The 20,492-nt window shown below is 37.6% G+C and overlaps 1 long non-coding RNA gene across 1 annotated transcript; it reads left to right on the top strand.

Moving 5' to 3' along the window:
- Positions 1 to 2,118: 2,118 nt before the first annotated feature.
- LOC133162778 (uncharacterized) lies at positions 2,119 to 16,173 on the top strand. Its single transcript, XR_009716280.1, has 3 exons — positions 2,119 to 2,243; positions 4,567 to 4,711; positions 15,712 to 16,173. It is a non-coding gene; the product is annotated as an uncharacterized LOC133162778 (long non-coding RNA).
- Positions 16,174 to 20,492: the final 4,319 nt, after the last annotated feature.

Below are 20,492 nucleotides of genomic sequence, written 5' to 3' on the forward strand. Positions count from 1 at the left end.
TGTTCTATATTTTTTATAAAAATCGATCGTAGAGCACTATATCGCGATGTATCGTGAATGAATCACAGCAGGCTTTAAGATATCGGCAAATATCGTATTGCGTTTCTTTGTATCGATATGATATCGTATCGTGACAAAACCCGCGATTTACACCCCTAATATATATATATATATATATATATATATATATATATATATATATATATATATATATATATATTATTATATATATATTATATATATATTATTTATATATATATATATATATGTATATTAGAGGTGGATACGATATCATATCGATACAAAGAAACGCAATACGATATTTGCCGATATCTTAAAGCCTGCTGTGATTCATTCACGATACATCGCGATATAGTGCTCTATATATATATATATATATATATATATATATATTTTTTTTTTTTTATCTGTTTGTTTATTTATTTACACTTTTCTCATTGGTGCGTTTTCCGTAACCAGTTTCTTGCACGTCCAAAAGTCTTTTTGTCTTGCTACAAGTCCAAGTTAGGGTCCGTATCGCTCTAGTTATTTTACTAAAGTGCTTGTCCAGAGTTTGTGGTCCCATCCCCCATCAGTTAGGAGCATTCTCCCATAGGATTGTCATGTTTCTTTTGGCTTCTTGTTATTCTGTCGTGCAAGCTAAAGAGCCCCTGCGGTCATACTGGTGTTTCTGTCGGTCAGCATCTTTCTCAAATGCTCATTTGCCCAAAAGTCCATAGTTTTGTGTCGTGCACCACCTAGGCTTCTGTACCTGCAACTGTTTTTTTCTACAGTTGTGGCCAGGAGGCTATTTTGTACAGCTCACTGAATTCCAAGATTACGAGGGCAACCGGGTTAGCAGGTTTTTTTCTGCCCCCTCTGGTCTCTGAACTACTGTACCTCTGGGACCAGTACATTATCGGTAAATGTCTTCATTTTATTATTGATTGATTGTAAGGTAAATAAATTAAGGATGCTTTGTTGTGAGACCCAGGCTTGCCCGAGGAAACAAATGATAACGTGCATTTTGGCTGATTACTGTGTTACTGTTGTTTTTTTTTAATGATCTTGCTCAATTTCAGTCAGTCCTGTAAAAGTTGTTCATTATATTTTCAACATACCACATAGAACTGTTACATAAAAAAAATCAACCATTCATTCAAAATTCTATGATGTTATAAATTTGTGTAAAATTAAGAAAAGCAAATTCTGTTTTTGAGATAAATGCTTTGGCAGTTTGGGAAAATACATTGGAATCGTGGTTCGCATGTCTCACAGCTAAGAAATTGTGTGTTCAAATGTCATCTCCGGCCCTCAAGTATGAAGTGTTCTCTCTGTGCTAGATGTGAACGGCTGCTCGAATGAGCCTTTATGCGCTAAGTTGAATGAACTCACCTAAACCTCACTCGAAATGGAAATAACAATAGTACACAAATTTGCTTCTTATTCGAAAATGATTTGACATTGACTCTTTGGATTGAAAGACGAAAGCTGTAAGAAATTCAAGAACTCTATGGGAGTATTAACCTTTTTAGTCCGAGCTGTTCAACATCTGAGGGATGAAAACACAAGTACGCACGCAATGTGAATCCAGACATGCGTTAAAATAGGACAAAATAAACAGCGACCAAATAAACCCAAAGAAACAGTTCCTCCATATTTGTGATTGCCCACACACCAATCAATCTTTCATGACTCCTTCCTAATGAACGTGGCAGCCATTTAGGAATTCCCCCTGCTTGTTTTTTTTCCCCTTGACCAGCTTCAATAAGCTAACAGGGCACTTTGAAGTGGCAACAGAATTTAATTATTATACAACGCCGACAACGTGAGCAAGCAAATCAAAGAGGTATGACGCTAGGGAAGGAGAGGACATGAAAACAAAGAACGAAAATGAGGCAAAGACCATTCCCAAATATTTTCCGACTTACAAGTTGGCTGAATGGAGACAGCGGGAACTAAGACAAACAAGCAAAATGCTCTACACAAGAAAGGAACATTTTTCAACCAGTATCCCCAAGAGCAGTGATTCTCAAATGGTGGATCATGACCGAAAAGTGGGTCGTGACCTGTTTTCAATGGTTTCCCGGATGATGCCGTGGGGGTGGGGTGGTGGTGCTTTAGGATCTTGGTAGTTAGCGCCTTCTTTGATTTGTGCCGCAGCTTGTCTATTAGGCATGATGGTGGGTCCTGAAGACAGACCCATTGAGGAATGACCGCCCTTGAAGGTAAAGGAAAGAAAGGTAAGGAAATGAAAAACAAGGAGCAAAAAAACAAGAATGAAAGAAAATAGTAGACGAGAGTGGAAACGGTGCAGAGAGGACGAGGGGAAAGAAGCTGCCAAAACAATTTTTGGTATATATAGTAAAAAGGAAATGCTTGCGGCAGCAAAAGAAACAAACGCAGCAAAAAGTAGAAACGGATACTCAATGCTCAAATTCCACACACGCATGGTTTGTAGGCTAGAGGATACATAATCTCACTGGGCTAAGGGTTAAGGGAAAAGGAGCGTATCAAATGTGTGTATATTCTCACACAGTGCACGTAGGGGTGGGTGGAGGTGAGCTCAAGTAGATCGGAGATGACGGGAGATGAATGGCGGGGGTGGCGAGGAAGGGAAAGAAAGAAAGAGAGAGAGCTGATAAAGAAAAGCTGATCTGTTCCCGGCACGTCACACTCCGCCTTATCAGCCATGACGGATTGAAAAAATACTTTTATCTTCCCTGTTCATATTTGAAACGCTCCCCTGTTTCCATCGTTGAACAATGTGAGCGAACGATACGAATCGCCACCCAGCGAAGAGCATTCAAATATATTTAATAACCTGGATTTAAATATGGAAGAAATGCTTGTCGCTTGTCATCTATGGGGTGGCTGAATTTCAAAGTCAGAGTCATAAACGCTCTGACACGTGTCTCACTTAACAGCTGGTTCAACCTGTCTGCAACTGGGCTTCAAGCATTTACATGAATATTGTACATGTTACCAGCGCATAATAGAATCGGTACTTCCCAGTGGATTTGAGGTCAAGCCAAGAAAAAAAAATGCAGATCATTCAGTATTTTAGTACTGGTCACTGAAATACAGCTCAATTCTTCCCTAAAATAGTTTTGTGAATATTTTATAATATTTATACAGTACAGTATCTATCTCTCGAGCTAGCGAGTTTGCTCGCTAGCTGTTATGCCTGCCTGTTGACAACAGTAACATCTCAAAAGAGCACTTTTTTATCTAAAGTCAATAAATGGAAAGTTAAAATATAAGAAAATAAAGTTTGGAATTCTCAGTAATATATTTATTGACCCAGTATGCTAAAAGCACATGAAGAATTTATTCAAGCAATCTCAAGTATTGATTCTGAGTCATGGTGAAAAGTTTTCAAATGATACCAGCAAAAAATGGAAAGATTTTTTCTTATTGTTGATTTTATTATATTTTCTGTAGCAAAGGCCGTTATTTGTTTTTCTCCCTTGAGCTAAGAGATGGCAAACTTGGGTGAAAATCTCAAACCAGCTTCAACTGAGGGAGTAGTTTGAATAGGCCTGTAGCGTTGTCAGTTTGCGCAATGCCTTTTACTTTCGATACAAAAAATAGCTTGCTTGTGCTTGGGTAAGGATCGATGGATGCCATTTTTTTTATGTACATTATATATTTATATTTCAACGTTTCATGTAGTTTCGTGAGGCACAAAAGCTCTCTTCCAATGGTGGAAAATGGATTTTGCTGCAAACAAAAACTTTGCATGAAAGAAAAAAAGTGTATATGTACTATAAAGTAATAAAAGTTTGGCCTTTTTCCTCGCCTATCTCATATGGAGACAACGGCTCTGCACTTGCACTTTGATATACTTGTCCCAGAGAAATTGTCAAAGGAGATTCCTGGAAATAAACTCAGAGCTGAAGAGGGAGGTTTATTTTGAAGTTTATCGTGACTTAAGGACATCGAGTGCTGCACATGCAGATAAACTTTGGTCAATTAAGCGAAACACTTCATAGACAAGATGTTAAAGTGAAAATAAAATTGTGTGAATGCCCAAAGAGCTGCTCTTTGGGTCAAAGTGCTGAGTCGTGTGCTGCTTCTTAGTGGGATTTGGGCTGTTGGGGGTCAGCTTTTATTCATTGGATTTGGCTCACACCAACGTTATTCTTAATTATATTCGATTTGACGGCCCAAGTCACGGTAACAACATGGGTTGTAAAACAAGTGGAGAGGAAAGGAGAGGAAAGAGACACAAACAAATACCGTTGTGGTACGTGTTACCTTAGGTCTCAGTTCTCAGGTAGCATCTTGACGGGGAAACGCACCTAATTTAAATTCCTATTACCTGATACGCATTAATTGCTAATGCGTCGTGTTGTTTTCCATAGTTGTGCGGGTTATGCTCCGTGTGTAAGACAACCCTCACGGTTTATCATGCTTTTAACATCCAGCAATTTACCAAAACTGCAGTACAGCAGTGTGGGCTAATTAATTGAGCTGGCAACTCATCATGCTTTGTTTATCCCGCTGTTCTTTTCTGCATATTTATCAAACTGGGGATGGGTGTTGCTCTATTATTTGTTCTAGAAATGGTAAAGATGCAACAATGAGAGCAAAAGGTCAGCAAAAGAAGGGAAGCAACAAGGCATCCAGCAAAAACACTGTCCTGGCTTGAACTACTGACAACCCTTCAATCCGGACTTGGAAGTTAACAAATTGCAACCCAAGAGAGGTTTGTCAGCCTCATTCTTTTTAAAGACAAATCCGTCCTGTCAAATGGGGAGTGACCGATGCGACTTTAAACATATTGCCTCGTCATTTAAACAGCGCAGCAGGTTTTAGTTGTTGGAAATGTCTAAATGTTTCCATTAGTTTATTTTTTTCCTCAACCATTTTATGCTTTTTGCTTTTTTAAAGTTTGTGACCATGCTTTTGAATCTGAACTGGCGCGGACGGTCGGTTGGTCATCATGCCTCCGATCACCCAATTTTGTGGGCAGGTGTCATAAAATTGGCTCTTCTTTTTCTTTAACAAAAATCATGTTGATTGGTGTTTAGCACAGTGTTTGGCGTCAATGTTTTGTGCTTCTGCCAGCAATATCAAATGGATGATACATTGTGTTTTGAAGTTGAGAAGGAAGCTCAAACTTTTGGATGGCAACAGCTTTATATTTTGATCCATTACAGCACATTTTTAGACAACAAATTGGCCAATTATAAAGAAACTGGTCTTTCTATTATTGATACCTTCCTTTGTAAACCTGTGCACTACATCTTATATGTATTTCCTGAAGGCTAAATTGCCCATTTTCAAGCATTTAAGTGTTAGTTGTATCACAATTCTAGGAATTGTTGTCTTACTTCTTGGAAAGAACAAATGAATCCTATTTATCTCAGCCACTCGAGGCGTTATATGCCAAGACAATAATAAACAATACATGAAAGGAACATACTTGAGGAAAGCATTTGCGGTTTGAGAGAAAAGGGCAAAAGCAGAATGGAATTAACATGAGAAAAACGCACTGGCGTTTTCAGCTATCATTTTGAGTCAGTGAGTGGGGTCCATATTTGCAAATGAACCATAACGGCATGAAAGATTTTATTATAACACTGATTAAGAATGAATGTGGGGAATAAGTTAAATTGGGAAGGTCTGCAATTCTGTCTGATGTTTTATTCTGATCTGACTCTGAGATCAGAGGGAAGATACGCATGTCCCTTTTCCTCCAGTCGGTGTGTACGTGTGTGCATCTTTCAAAGTGCAGCTGAGTGTAACTGTTATTGGGTGGTGCTAATATTAGTCTCATGGTTTCAATAAAAGAAACATTGGGAGAAAATAAAAGAAAATGAGTCGCAGGGGTAAAAAAGTAAGGGAGGCAGTAGACAGACAAGGAATTGAGGGGAAACGGCAATAAAAGACAAGAATAGCAGTGGAGACAAAAAAGAAAGAGGGGCAAATGACGAAAACAAAGAGGGACATGAGCCAGTGTGTAATGCATTATGCAGAAGTCTGGTTTCCAGGCTTAAACGTTGCTTGGGGTGAATCCCATGGAGACCACCAACTGAGCATGTTACACACATACTACTGCTTTTTCTGAAATTTCAACCATTTGAACTATTCAAGTTCATTGCTAAAGGCCAGTTTATTATTCCAGAAATGCAATTGAAATGTATACAAACACCATCCAACAGAAAGGAAATAGTGACATGCAAACATACAACGAGTAGCACAGCATTGTTTCCAGACTATCCTCATTAGATTACAGCCTCACACACTCGATTTATTTGTTTTTAGTCCAACGTATTGAGACACACCGTATTTATCATTACAAGGTCTCATTTCTAAATAAAAAAAAAAACTACACCTTTTCAAATGTGTTCTGGCACCAAAATTGTCAGCCCCACGAAACCTCTGATCCTAGAGTCGCCCCTTTCATACTCTGGTCAGTTTTCAATCCAGTTCTGCCAAGTTGGCAATTTAAATTACCTGCAATAATTGTATTTATAACTCCAGAGGATTGGGCCTACTACCCAGTCTGATGGACATTCTGGACGCTCTGCTGAGATGAGAGCACACCAAGTACACAAGCACTGAAAATACTTTACACTACACTTGGCGGTTGATGGAGTTCTCTGATTTGTGGGAAGGGATGCAGAGCTGACTTTGTGATTGTGATTTGTTTTTCTGTTCGTATTTTGTTTTTGTTTGGACTCTTATTAGCCTAGAATAGTGACATTTTTCACTGGCATGAATGCACTTTAAAAATCAAATCATCTACGAGATCCCACACTTCACCCTGAAGAAGAAAATCTTTTGCAATTTGACTTTGAACTTGAGCCATAACCTTTAGTTCTGAACAAGCACAAGCTAACATAATTTGAGTAGTTTCTGTTATGAGTTGTTACACAACAGTCAATAAGCAAGGAATTTGCCTCCCAGTGTCAAAAATGCATTGGCCAATGAATGAATGAACAAATAAATAAATAAATAAATAAATAAATAAATAAATAAATAAATAAATAAATAAATAAATAAATAAATAAATAAATAAATAAATAAATAAATAAATAAATAAATAAATAAATAAATAAATAAATAAATAAATAAATAAATGGCTTATTTCTGTTTTCAAAGATTTTGGGCACAATGTGTAGATGTGTCTGTTAAATGTTGGCAGAATGAGTTTGATTTATTTTGAAAAACATGAACCAATCATTGCTATTTGTACAGCTATTAATAAACATGATGAGGTAACACTAGGTACGACTTCTCGCTGATATTAATAATAAACAAGCCGTAGAAGGGCTGTCTCAACGCTGATGTTTGTATACCTGCTTAAGAGGTATTCCCAGCTTCCCAGCCGCTTTTAGATACAACGTTAAAATAAATCACAAGTGACTACTAATGAGAGTAGAAGAACCATCCCAAATAGCTAGAAAATGATCATGAGCCTCAGCCACAGGCCTAACATTCAAATTGTCTGAGGAATAAATGCATACGGATGGCAGAGAGATAGTCTATTTCTGTACTGACAATATTTTAGCCTTTAACTCGCTTCAAGACACCGAAATAGTTTTTCTCCGTGCATGTTGTGCATTATTATCCCTAATGGGAGATGTGGATTGAGGCAAAGCTTGTCTTCATTATAGGGCAGGTTGGAATTGTATTGATTCCTATTTGATCATTTGACACTGCGCCATCACGGATTTCACCTATCACAGGTTCTTTTCGGAACCTAACCCCAGTGAAAAACAAAGGATTACTGTAAATGTGCACTATTTTTAACATGGATATTTTCATTGTAATCATATCTGAGAATATACAATACATATAAACACAAATACACTTGGGTGGTGTTGTTCCCTGCTAATTTCAGCACTGTCCCCATTAGCATCACAGAAGTTACATCGATGAAAAATAGATGAATGAGATTATAGGTGGAAACAAAACAGTCAATCTGATGTAAAACCTTAAGCAGAGCACTGAATCTCATTGATTCAAATTAAGAGTACAGTTGGGCGCGCATACATAATTTAAAGGGGTGCATTTTTAAAGGAGAAATATATTCATTGTGCTAAAAATATTCCCAGTGAGGTCCCAATTATCCTGTGAAGATAAAAGAGTACTCAGCAGCTACAACCTAGCATCTAGAATCCAAAGCAAATATTATATGAGAGCAATAATTTTAATATCAAATGGTGGCTTGTCCTTGTGTGTTGTCTCGATTAAAAAATAAACTTTTTCACAAACCTGAGCAAACAAGGACATGCTGTGGAGACATCTTTCAAATGGCTTGTGACGTAAGAGATGTACAACGAGGCTCAGGCAAGGGAAGTTTAATTCTTTTTGTATTTTTATTCAAGGTTAAAACCAGTAATATTTATTTCAAGTGATATATTGTCTGAAAGATTTAAGAGGCTGCTTTGAAAAAGTAACATCTTTATGTGTGAAATTCATTCATTAATTCATCTTCCATACCGCTTATCCAATTATGAGAAACAAAATGTTGTCATCCAAATAATCAACATGATTGTTTTTACTTTGAATATGAACTCACCTTCTAAATAATAAGAAATAAATAGTCAACCAGTATGGAAACTAACATTGGAGAGAAACTGAAGCGTTAATTAGTGGCATCATTATGTGTTCCCATTGTATACTATTTATTTCCTAGAGTTGTGCATTGCAGGGGCAAACTCTGATAAAAAGTGGCAAATTAATTAAAAAAAGAAAAACTCAAAGACTTTTAATCTTGCTACTGAGAGCTTATCACTTCTAAAAAGCTATGCAAGACACCGAAACAGCAATATAACAGTTCTTTATACACACTATGGAAGATTAAATCTAAACCTGAATGCTAAATTCAAATCAACGTTTTATTGTCCTTTGGAAATGGACACAAAACAGAGCATTACAGCACTAAAACAGAGTTTGTACTAATACTACAATGTATTAATACAAAACTTTATTCACAGGAAAATAACTGTCTCCTCTGGGTAGTTTTTTTCAGGGGTGGCTAAGATTTTATAAAATAAATGTAATGAATCTCCAAGCAACTGTTTGCATAACCCAGTGGTATCCAAGCTATGGCCCGGGGGGCCATTTTCTGTCCATCATCTGCCAGCGACATACAAGGCAGAGCAGTTTGGAAAGTGATGTTTTGATTTTCAAGTAAATCATTTTAGGGGCAGATATAGTTGTCGTATTTTTTTCAAAATTTTTTCAATTTCTTAAATTACATTCCCAAAATAATATCATTCTGGAAAATGTCATTCCTGCTCTCAAGAAATATCTTGTATCAGTCAATGAAAATATCCGCTTCCACGCATCTTTAATATAAAATGAATGGAATGTAGTTGGGTCCCGGTCGCGAGTTTGCACAAACTTTCTCCTGTGATGAAAGAGATGGCATGTACAAAACTTTTGATTACTTCCCCAACTGCAGCAGTAAGCTGCCTGGTACCCCAGCGTGTCACAAATGGAATTGCTGGGTAAGGAGGTCAAATTTTGCAGCTGCATAACTAGGCCTTAATCATATAATATGACAGTATAAGAAGGGTGACATTTGCAATTAATTTCTCAGGTGCTACCTTAAACTAGTTAGGTTAAGACGTGCATAAAATAAATCCCTTCATCATCTGAGATCACCCTCTCCAATTTATGGAGCGCTCAGTGGCTCATGAATCATTTTATATTTGCTGGCTGGGTCAGTCCTCAAGCATGAATTCGGGACTAGTCAATTATGTGAGTACAGGACGATGGACTGACTCACTAATCATCAAGCACTTTTTCTGAAACAAATTATTCCTAGAATTCACCCAATACTTCAACATCATACTTACATATTGGCTTTTCCGTTTAATTGCAAGCTTAAGCCATGCGGAGTTAATAAATCCTCTCCTTACTCTTCTACCAACACACCCAAAATGTTGAAAAATTGCCACATTAGGAAATGTAGGCCTAATTTGTTTCTACTCACCCTTGTCACTGGGATTGTTTCGTTGCACTTACTTGTGCTCACTCATCCGCTCAAGTACAAACACACAACTCTGGTTGGCTGCAGCAGCTGCTGGGCTTGCATCTTATTCAGTGGGGTATTGATTTCACTCCTGGCGCCGTGCCCTGCTCTACCCTCATTATTATGGCCACTCTGCCCAGAGTGGAAAAGAGCCAGCAATATTGCCGGATGAGAAATAATATTTGTTGACGACAAAAAGGAACACATTTCTATTTTGGACTCACTGCTTACTTGTTTTGCCTATTTAGACAAAAAATATATTTACAAAGCAACGAGCAAGGACCAATTGGTACCTCTTGTCTTTTCATTGGTTGAATATGAAAAGTCTGGACACATTTTACATGAAAAAATATTTACAAGGTAGAAAATCTACAAAGAAATGACATTGTCATTATGGAACTGGCCAGCTTTGACGTTAGTCAGAAAAAAGTTGCGTGGTATTTTTGTGTACAGTATTTTGCTTGACTGTTCATGTTCATCACATACAAACAATAAACTTTATTATCTGAGGTTTTGTCATTTAGATGGCTTGCAATCTGAAAGAAAATATTAAGGGCTTGAAAAGGTTAAGTCAGAAAGTTCCCAAAATGTCACACTGTAGTTTCATTTAAAGCTCGTAAAATTTGAAGTTTGTGGTAAAACCTGCTGGAGTATTATGGAAATTTAGAACTCTATCACTCCTTCAGTGCTTGCTCTCTAACTCAATGTTGACAGCTGTGTTTGTGTGCGAGTGTGTGCGTGTGTGTGTGTGTGCGTGGCAAAAAAAGAATGAAAAGGATGACAATTCCCTCCTGGCAAGGATTAACCATAATGATAAAATAGTTTTACTGTTCATTGTAGATGCTTTTAGCAGTGGAACATAAATCTTCTTTTCCAGGCACCATTTAACTTATATTAAATGCCCTTTGTGTTCTGTGCTTGGAATGATCCATAATCTTTTTTCTTTTTGTCAAAACTTATAGTCTGTACTGGTTTCTTTCTACATTCTCCAAATGTGTCTTATGCTCCTTAGGTTAATTTCAGACTCTAAATTGACTCCAAGTGTGAATGATGGTCTTGAATGTGCAAGGAAAAGCAGTAAAGAAAATGGATGGATGTTTTTTTTTACCCATCAAAATTTCTCCATTCAAACAATATATACGTATAATCATGGTCCTTTTTTAATGGAATAAGAAATATGTTATGTAACTTAAATATTTAATAAATGCAACAAGTATGCCACATATGTAGACTGTACACAGTACATTTTTTGCTGAGAGCTGTAGCAACAATTCCGCCGCAAAACATTTGTCAATTGCAATGTCTGTTTGATCACAATAGCAAGCTGTTGAAAACTAACACATGGACACAAATACTATAAATCTAGGCCTTTTAAAATGGGAGCGTAATATTCTATTTGGAACACTTATACAATGAACATTGTATATTGCACATTTGTATATAAATGTCTACAATACTCATTTACTAATAATCATGCATCGCCATGTCGATCACAAATGTATTCAAAATCCAAATTTTGCATGGTATTAACGTGACTGATGTATGCACAGACCTGTCTACAGTATTTCAATTTGTAACTATCACTTTGCCACTCTTACCTGCAGAAGGGGAGCTGAAACTGCTGCAGGCATCAGCAGGGAGAAAGGATTTCTTTGTCCGTCACACTCCACTGCAATGTTCAGTGTTTTAATCCACTCTTGTGATACGTTTGAAGGCTGTTAAAAGGCACCAGAGACAAAACAAATAATTTGAACCTTGTGTGAGGATGAAATATAGCCAACAGTTTGCCATTAGAGTCAACTCCATTTGTGATTTAGCGCATCGCCTCTCACAGATCATGAGAAGTGAAAGGCCATCCAGTGTGCTATCCAAATGGTTTTAAGGAAATGATATTTCAAAATTATTATTTTAAGTAGGGCTCAGTAGGGTTCATTTGCTAGGATGATGAGGTTTTTCAATCCATTTTTTTTCTCCACAGTGACTTCCATCGCTAATTTGATTTTTGCAAAAGTATGACATCGCCCTAACACAAATAATATTGTGTGTTTGAGAGCAGAAGTCAAAGGCCTGGTGAAGGGTGGCCGCTTTTTCAGACAGCGTTGGGAAACCAAGCCGATACATCTTATGTTAGAATTTTAATCTTACACTGAGCTTTCCGTGGCGCTCCAACAAGTATTAAGTGTCTTGCAGTTCAAACAGCCTATGCAATATCCTTGGATAAGGTTGCAAAGAAGACTGGTAGAGCAAAAGTTCTTTAGCCTAATCTTTGTGTCACTTCAAACTTGCCTGGCTATATCGGTTGAAAAACTTTCTGCTTCGCTCTGCTACTTTTAATGAGCGCCACATATTAGACACACTGGTTTTGTGCTCCCAGTGGGAAGACTGAACATTAGTAAATCTCCCCGTTCTCTGTTGAAAGCTCTATTTTGACTACCCTCTCATCTTTTCTCTCACGCTCTCATGTCTTCATCTGTTTCAATTTCTTACGCACTCCTCTTGTCCAAGGCTCACTCACCTGTCAATTTCCTTTCCACATAGTATACTGGTCACTGCCTGCTGACTTTTTTTAACACATGTTTATCCTTCTGTCTATCCATTTGCATTCTGTCAGTGGCCTCTGACCTCTTTTCATTCGATTTGAAAGGCATCTGGATTCTGATTTTGCCCGTTGACAACCCCTACTCCGTTACCTCTACTTACACCTGGGGCACTGCCTGAAGGATCCACAAAACGAAGCAGTCAGTGTCTTTTAGCTTAATCCGACTGGAGAATTGAGGACATTATCCATCATTAAAAGGAGAGGGTAATGAAGAAATATTTGATTTGGAAAATCGGTTTTGATTTAGAACGTGCGTGTTGTTTTAACATACCAGGCACGTTCTCAGTTTGTTGTTTTTGTGTCATGTAATGTCAGCATACCGTACAATTATTCATCCTGTTGTTGCCTCTATTCTATTTTTATTTTGAATTGTCTTTCAAGATGACATGTCTATTCTTGGTGTTGGATTTAATCAAATACATTTTCCCCCCAAAATGCGACTTATACTCCAGTGCGACTTATACATGTATTTTTCGTCTTTATTATGCATTTTATGGCTGCTGAGACTTGTACTCGGGAGCGATTTATAGTCCGGAAAATACGGTACGCATGTATGTACTATACACCATGAATACAAATGAGTACATGTACTGTATACAATACATTCAACTTAATAATTCAATTTAACATTACAGCGTAGTTTCATATACATTTGGTTACCCTTAGTAACATTTATACGGTCTTAGTGTTGCATCGAGTCCTTTGAGGGCAACCATTATGCTAATATTGCCCTTGGTAAAAATGAGTTTGACACCGCTGCTTTATAGTAAAGCATCGCATGGCGCTATTTTTTCATTTGCTGAAGATGTAAGCATCTAAATTTGAATTAAACCTTTGGTTGCCCTTCACGTGCACTCTCAAATAATTCTCAACTGTTCTAATTGTTTTAATGTGTTTCCAGATCAACACATTAGCTCAGTGGAAGTCAACATTTTATTCATTCAAAAGGTCTTAATGAGTTGATTTGTATTGGAAACGCGTTAAATCTCCTTACAATGATTACTTGCCCTTAGTCCTAATTAAGCAAACGAAGATTTAGAGACAGAGTCGGTCTTCATTTTGTGGCATCATTAAAGCTGTTGAAAGGAAATGTCGTTAAATTACAGTAAATACAATCGACAACCTGTTGATGAAAAATCATTCCACCAAAGTGGAATGTTCAAGTTATTCATAATGACAATATAATGGCCACCAGAATTAATCTCCTGCGCGTCAGTCAACCTTGTCATTTGGGATAAAACGACTCGCGGGTCTTCTTCTCAGCTCCATTTTCTCCTCCACATCACATTTAATTAGGCCAGACCCTTGGCCAAACTAAAAAATGTAAGGCTGTAATCTTACAGAAACATTAATAAACCTTTTCTCCAACACTTTTCTATCTTGTATGACTCTCTTTTATGAGCATCCACAAAGTTCACATTTCAGCCAAATCAGCGAGGAAGTGCGCATTGGCTTGCATTCGCATCCTGCTACCAATTTCATCCCAATTAATGTCTGAAAAGAATTTTGATTTTGGGTGGAATATTTAATTCTATCAAAATATAATCCATGATTGAGGGCCTTAGGGCCATACATACATCAGTGACTTTGAGCATAAAACTCTTTAAAGTTATGTCTGTCACTGTCAATGACTATTTAATAACTGGCAACATGAGCCAACTAAGCGGTAAGTCAGGTCAAATTAACCAAGCATGCTACAACTTTTCCCTCTCATTAAATGAAATGAATCATTTTAATTTTTTATGATGGTGAGTTATTGCAAAAGCATCAGTGCAATTTGTTGACATTTTTTAGAGGAAATTTCTGAAGTAATATTGGTGCAATATTTGTATTGTTTTCTGACTTTGGGTGAAAGGTAAGCTATCAACCCCGTCCGTCATTCTGACCTCTGCATGCTTTATGATGACACTGCTGCTTGACTCTTTCTTCTATCTTGATCCATGATGCCTCCTGCTCTTCCATGCTGCCTTTCCAACCAGCCTCGCGTTAACTGTCCCTGGCAGTGAAAGTTTTTCTAGTTCTGCCTTTGTCACCTGTGGGTGTTGCTGTCGCACAGTTTCTGCATACTCTGCCCCTTTGTGGGGAAATCTCCATGTAATTATTAGGTGGAGTCTGCACTCACGCCCCCTACTTATTTAATCTATTCTATGCTCCAACAGAACTTTTTTTCGTCCACCCTCCACTTTCTCCTCCCCCGTCGATGACTGACAATAATTAGGTTCTGTTGCTTCACCGCTCAGCCTAAATCATGATCTGGGCATTCAGATTATCACTCCAGACTGCCCAGCATACATTTGTCAAGGAAACTGTCCATCAGGTAGCCAGATTGCGCCTTTCCAGTCTAATTGCCATTAACAGTTTGCCACTGTGTCTCCTTTTATATGCGGTGTTGCTTTTTGATCTGTCAAAAGCATGACACTGACCCCAAGCTTTAGGATGATTGGATTCTCTTTATGGATATGAATCTTGCTCCTCTCATCCCACCTCCTGCCCAATTATGAAATCAAAGTCTGTTTATTGAAACCCGCCCTGCCCTCCACATGTGAAGTCAAGCCCTTCTGACTTTGCAACCTCGATGTCTCTCTGTGGGAATATGTGTGCGCGTGTGTCTACAAAAATATCTTCAGGCTCACTTCATTAACCCCCATTCAGTGTAATTCATTATCTTGCAAGCACAGTGGGAGATTTCTGTTCAGGTCATGTTAGGTGAATGTTGTTAGATCCTAAAAGGCACACATTGAACTGCCCCTCTGAGATTTGGGGTGTTCAACTAATTCAAAAGCAATATATGCATGAAATTACCTCTGCCACTTTGTAATATTATTTCAGTAATAGTGTTTGTTGGTCCCAATGTCCATAATTATACTCATTTAAAAAATAAAAAATAAAAGGTTTTACTTGCACTAAAATCAAGTGAGTACACAGTAAATGTACTCTCTTTGTGAATAATGGCACTTGGTTGTAGGATACACAATATTTAAATTAAGTGCCTCTGATTAAAAAAAATCTGATGTATTTTAGTCAGCTTTTCTTGGTACTATTTTACTATATCCCTGATATTCCCGACAATAAAAAGGCACTTAACGTTCATTTGTTATTTTTATTCTATTCACAGACTCGTCACCTCACCATCCGGATACCTTTTTCTTTCTTTGCTGCTTCTCCATATCTGCTGACTTCTAAGTTCCCAGCTCTCAGCTCAAAGGGTAAAATATTGGCAGAGCCGTGGCAGGGGCACAACAATGCAATGCAGACTCCCCGCAGAATATCCAGTGTGTCAGCTAAAATTTGACTGCAAAAAAGAAGAAGGTGTAGAAGTGAAAAAGAAGGAAATGGGTGTAAGAAGTACAACCAAATTTTGATTGCAAGCAGAATGAACTAAAGAGAGGAACAAAAGGACACGAGGAAGCAGACCTTCCAGTTAATGTAAAATAAGAAACAGAGGCAGGTAGAGGGGTGCTCTTGTGTTTTCCAGAAATATTTCTCTTAAAATAATTAGACATTTGACCACTGGCAGAGAAAACAATATATAAAAAGATGATGCACAGAAAAATGTGTTGTTGTTAATATTTGTCAATGATGGGCATGTGAAGCCATTTGAGAGGTTTCTGTGATTAAAAATTGGACATGATTTACTAATGTGGTTCCATGTGTCTAATTTGTGTTGCAAGTCGCTTTTTAAATTGTAACAATTTGTAGAAGATTGGTGAAAAGGGAATATTTGGGGTTTTTTGTTACTATTAAATTTTACTTCAATCAGTCCATTTCAAAATCTGATGTTATATATTGCATGTGTTTCTTTAGCTTTCTTTAACAGGTCAAATAGTAAGATTAGTTTCCCATTCCTCAGGAAAGTTCAATTGTCTCAGCTATTTGCCTTCCGTCTGGCCTGCTATTTTAATTCATTTTCACTCAGTTTAACTCTCTTATTACTTGCTGTGATGTTGACCTTATGTGCCATCTTGTCCACCTCATTCGGCTTTCTTTCTTTTTACCCAAAGCCTGCATTGCCTCTCATTTTCTCTCTTCACTCTCACTCTCTCTACCCTTTCACAAATCGGCCCATATGACACCAGTCAAACAAGGCGTTTAGATCTGACATCAGTAAATGCAAAAGACTTCTCCCTCTCCCTTGCTTCTCACTTATATAAATTAAAATCATTAATCAGATTAAGCCTGAACACTCAGGTGTGGCGTGAGGCCAGCGTTTCCATTTTGCTGCCGAAGGAGAGCTTGAAGGAGGTATGGAGGAGGGCTAGAGTAAAAGAAATTTCACATGAGGAAAATAAGAGCGAGATGGAAAAGATGCATTTGAATAGCTGTTCACTCGAGGACGACTGGACACATAAAGAAAAGAAAAGCAAGCCCATGAATACCTCGCAGAGTGGCTATGCATGTATCAATTTAAAAATATTTATTTGGAGAGAAGATTGAACTCATCTTTTGGAAAAAAAAAGCCACAGTAGTTACGTGTGTGTGTGTGTGCGTGTGTGCGTGCGTGCGTGCGTGCGTGCAGGTGTGTGTGTGTGTAGGTGTGTGTGTGTCCGCGTGCATGCGTGCGTGTGTGTATGGATTATGTATGTATGTATAGTATGTACATGTAGATATACATAAGTACATAGTACATACTATGTGTGTGTGTGTGTGTGTGTGTATATATATATATATATATATCCATATCTATCACAGAAAAGAGTCTTAAAATCTACAGAAAGGCCCTCAGTAAGCCTAATGCCAACTATTACTCATTTTTAATTGGGGAAAAAAATAACCACCCATTTCTCTTCAGCACCGTTGCCAAGCTGACAAAGTGTCACAGTACTATTGATCTATCTATTCCTATCACTCTCAGCAGTGATGACTTCTTGGCATTTTTTTTTTGACAAAATTGTCACTGTTAGAGACAAAATCCATCACTTTCTTCCATCAATTGGCACAAACCGTCCCCAAAGTGAGGTGCCATGAGACGAAATAGTAATGCTTGATGTATTCTCAGACAGTTTCATTTCCAGCCATTTTATTGACTTGGTCTTGGCAATTTCTTACTAGTTTTCCTTTTAAAACACTTGTACTAGCACTGTCGTTGTTGCTGTCATCATTGCATTATTACGGTTTTGCACGTGCCCATTGTTCTCTTGTCTCTCCTTGAGTCACTCAACCCTTCTTTCCACTTGCCTACATTCTTTCAGTCAGCTTCATCTCAACCCAGCCAACTGAGTGTACACAACAAATATTTCCTGGCCAATGAAAACGAATCTCTCAATCCCGCACACAAATTTCGCAAAATCAAGTCGCATCAACTGCGCCACAATTTAGACCTGTTTTCACCTAGTCTAAAGTCCAAGCTACTGTTTGTCACCGAACTGCCAGGTGTGCCGGCCGCACGTTGTTGAAAACACCCTCAATCCAACACTTAGCAAGGTGTGTAAAACCAGTAACAAGTCATTGTTGGATCATTGGTTGCTGCAAATTTCTCCATCACCAGTGAGGGAGAACCGATTGTAATGGAATATAATTCGTAAAAATCTGTGCGCTGCAGCTATAATGGAATATAATTATATCGTAATTAAATTGAAGGATGAAGTCGCTTCTACACTACTATAGTGGGTGTATGTGTGTTCCTGTTGCTCTCTCCCGTTGAAACCAGCTTTTCTTCTGTAAAGCTTGAAGAAAATGACACAGTATACATGATGGACGACAACAAGTCTTCACTCTACTTGATATATCTTTGCAAATTGGAATCCGCAACCTCTATGCCACAGCATCTCACCAAAATTAGCTCATACGCTACCAGTGATTAAAAATAGCTTTTATGCTCAATTTGAAGGATGAATTATTGATGAGAAGAATGGGGTTTCATTTATGTATGCCTGCGTGCATTTATGTTTGTCAGGTTTTACAAAGAAAGTGCATCACTTAACAACATTTCAGACAAGTAAATCCAGGAAGGGATCATTAAGCCTCACCTTACAATCATCCCTAATTTAATATCAATAATAAAATTTTAGTGTTTAATTAACCTGAAAGGTCATGTGAAGCCTTGTTAGTGCTTTAACTGGAGTGTTGATGCGGCTCGTCTACAAAGAAGTTTGCATGGCATCTGGTTCCTCCTGATGACAGAGGATGACATAATGCTGCCCTTGTGAGACCTCCACAAGCCTTTCTCCTGGTTTGGGTTTGAAGTGTCAGACAATGAGTAAGAAACAGTCTGCTGCAACATAATGTGTTTATGATGGATGACAAGATGGATGCCAGATGGATGATACACTATCGATTATTGCCCTGCAATTTACTAGTGAGCAGCCTGGTCTGTACAACGTGCACAAAGTTAGCATATAGAACATGACTGCATGGATTATAAATAAAAGTATTAATATAGGTAATTTTTTTGCTCATACTATTCACCTGTGCCAAATATTGTAGGAATGGCCCCTAATTTTACAGCAAGGACTGAGAGCGTAGGGGTTCAAAGTTTAGTCGTGTGAATTTGTTTAGACTTTCAAAAGTTTGGTACAGGTTTCACAGTAAGAGTAGGGATTAAAAATACAGATTAGGATTCAAAATAAGGGTTTAAAGTAGGGTTAGTGTTTAAAAAAAACGGCTTTAAGATTAAAATAGGCTTTTAAAGTGGGGTCAGGGTTTCAAAGTAGACTTTTCAATTAAAAGTCTCAAAGGGTTACAAAGTAGGGTAAGGGTTTCAAAGTAGGGTATCAAAGGACAGTTAGACTTTTAAAGTCAGATTTCTATGTAAGGTTAGGGTTTCAAGGTATGGTTTAAAATTAGGGTTGTCTTTACAAAATAGGTTTAGGGTTTCAAAGTCGGGTTTCAAATCAGAGCTAGGGTTTTCAAAATAGAGTTAGTATTCCCAGACTGCATATTATGCACTTGAAATGCATGAGATTCCTGCCCTGCATTAGTTTTGACCTTTTTGGAGGCTTTAACAAGGCAGCCTGGTTGTAAAGTGATAAGATGAATGCAGCGCGTCAGAGATTGCAGTGCTTGAGAGAGGCTCTTCACATGAGTGAGGCTCAAACCTTAATGTGAGCATCACCTCCATCCATCTGTACATTCATTTTGTGCCGCTTATCCTCTTCATAGTCACAGGGGAGATGGAGCTTACCTCAGCTATATCTCTTGAACCGGTGAACTATCCCAGCTGGCTTTGGCTCATCAGTGGTCAGTCACATTCACACATGGACGATCTACAGTGTTCAAATAACCTAACGTGAATGTTTTTTTCTTGTTACTTTTTATTATCCAACTCAACATAACATAATGCTGCGTTGAAAAATGACTGCTGTGAAAATAAGATGCCAGGTGCAGGATTTTGGTTGTCATTGTACGATATATGACAGAATACAATAATAAATTAACGAGTGGAAATAACGTAAAATACATATTTGATTTATGGTGAATTGCATCTCAAATGTTTTGGTTTCCTCAATGCACAAAGACAAATTATCAGCAAGATATATCCAGAAAATGACTTTCTAATGTCTCCATATTGGCTTCATAGCTACATATTTACCTAACTTTACCTTATTTTTTAACCCTTATATGAATATGTGAAGTCGAAGCAGAGCAGCCTCACGCATATCAATGTGCTCTTAATAAATTATTAAACAGGAAGAGATGGAGAACAGACCCACATTTCCAACTATTCGCCAGACCATTTAATAGTCTATCATTTAAAAAAAAAAAAGTAAAATGGTAGATTTCAGACTAAATATACATACATAGTACATACATACACATACACACACACGCACACACACGCACACACACACACACACACACACACACACACATATATATATATATAATATATATACATACATATTATATATATATATATATAAATAAATGTCAACAAACTAAACAGATATTGTCGTAAGC

Source organism: Syngnathus typhle, linkage group LG1, assembly GCF_033458585.1.
Source record: "Syngnathus typhle isolate RoL2023-S1 ecotype Sweden linkage group LG1, RoL_Styp_1.0, whole genome shotgun sequence".
NCBI classification, from domain to species: domain Eukaryota; kingdom Metazoa; phylum Chordata; class Actinopteri; order Syngnathiformes; family Syngnathidae; genus Syngnathus; species Syngnathus typhle.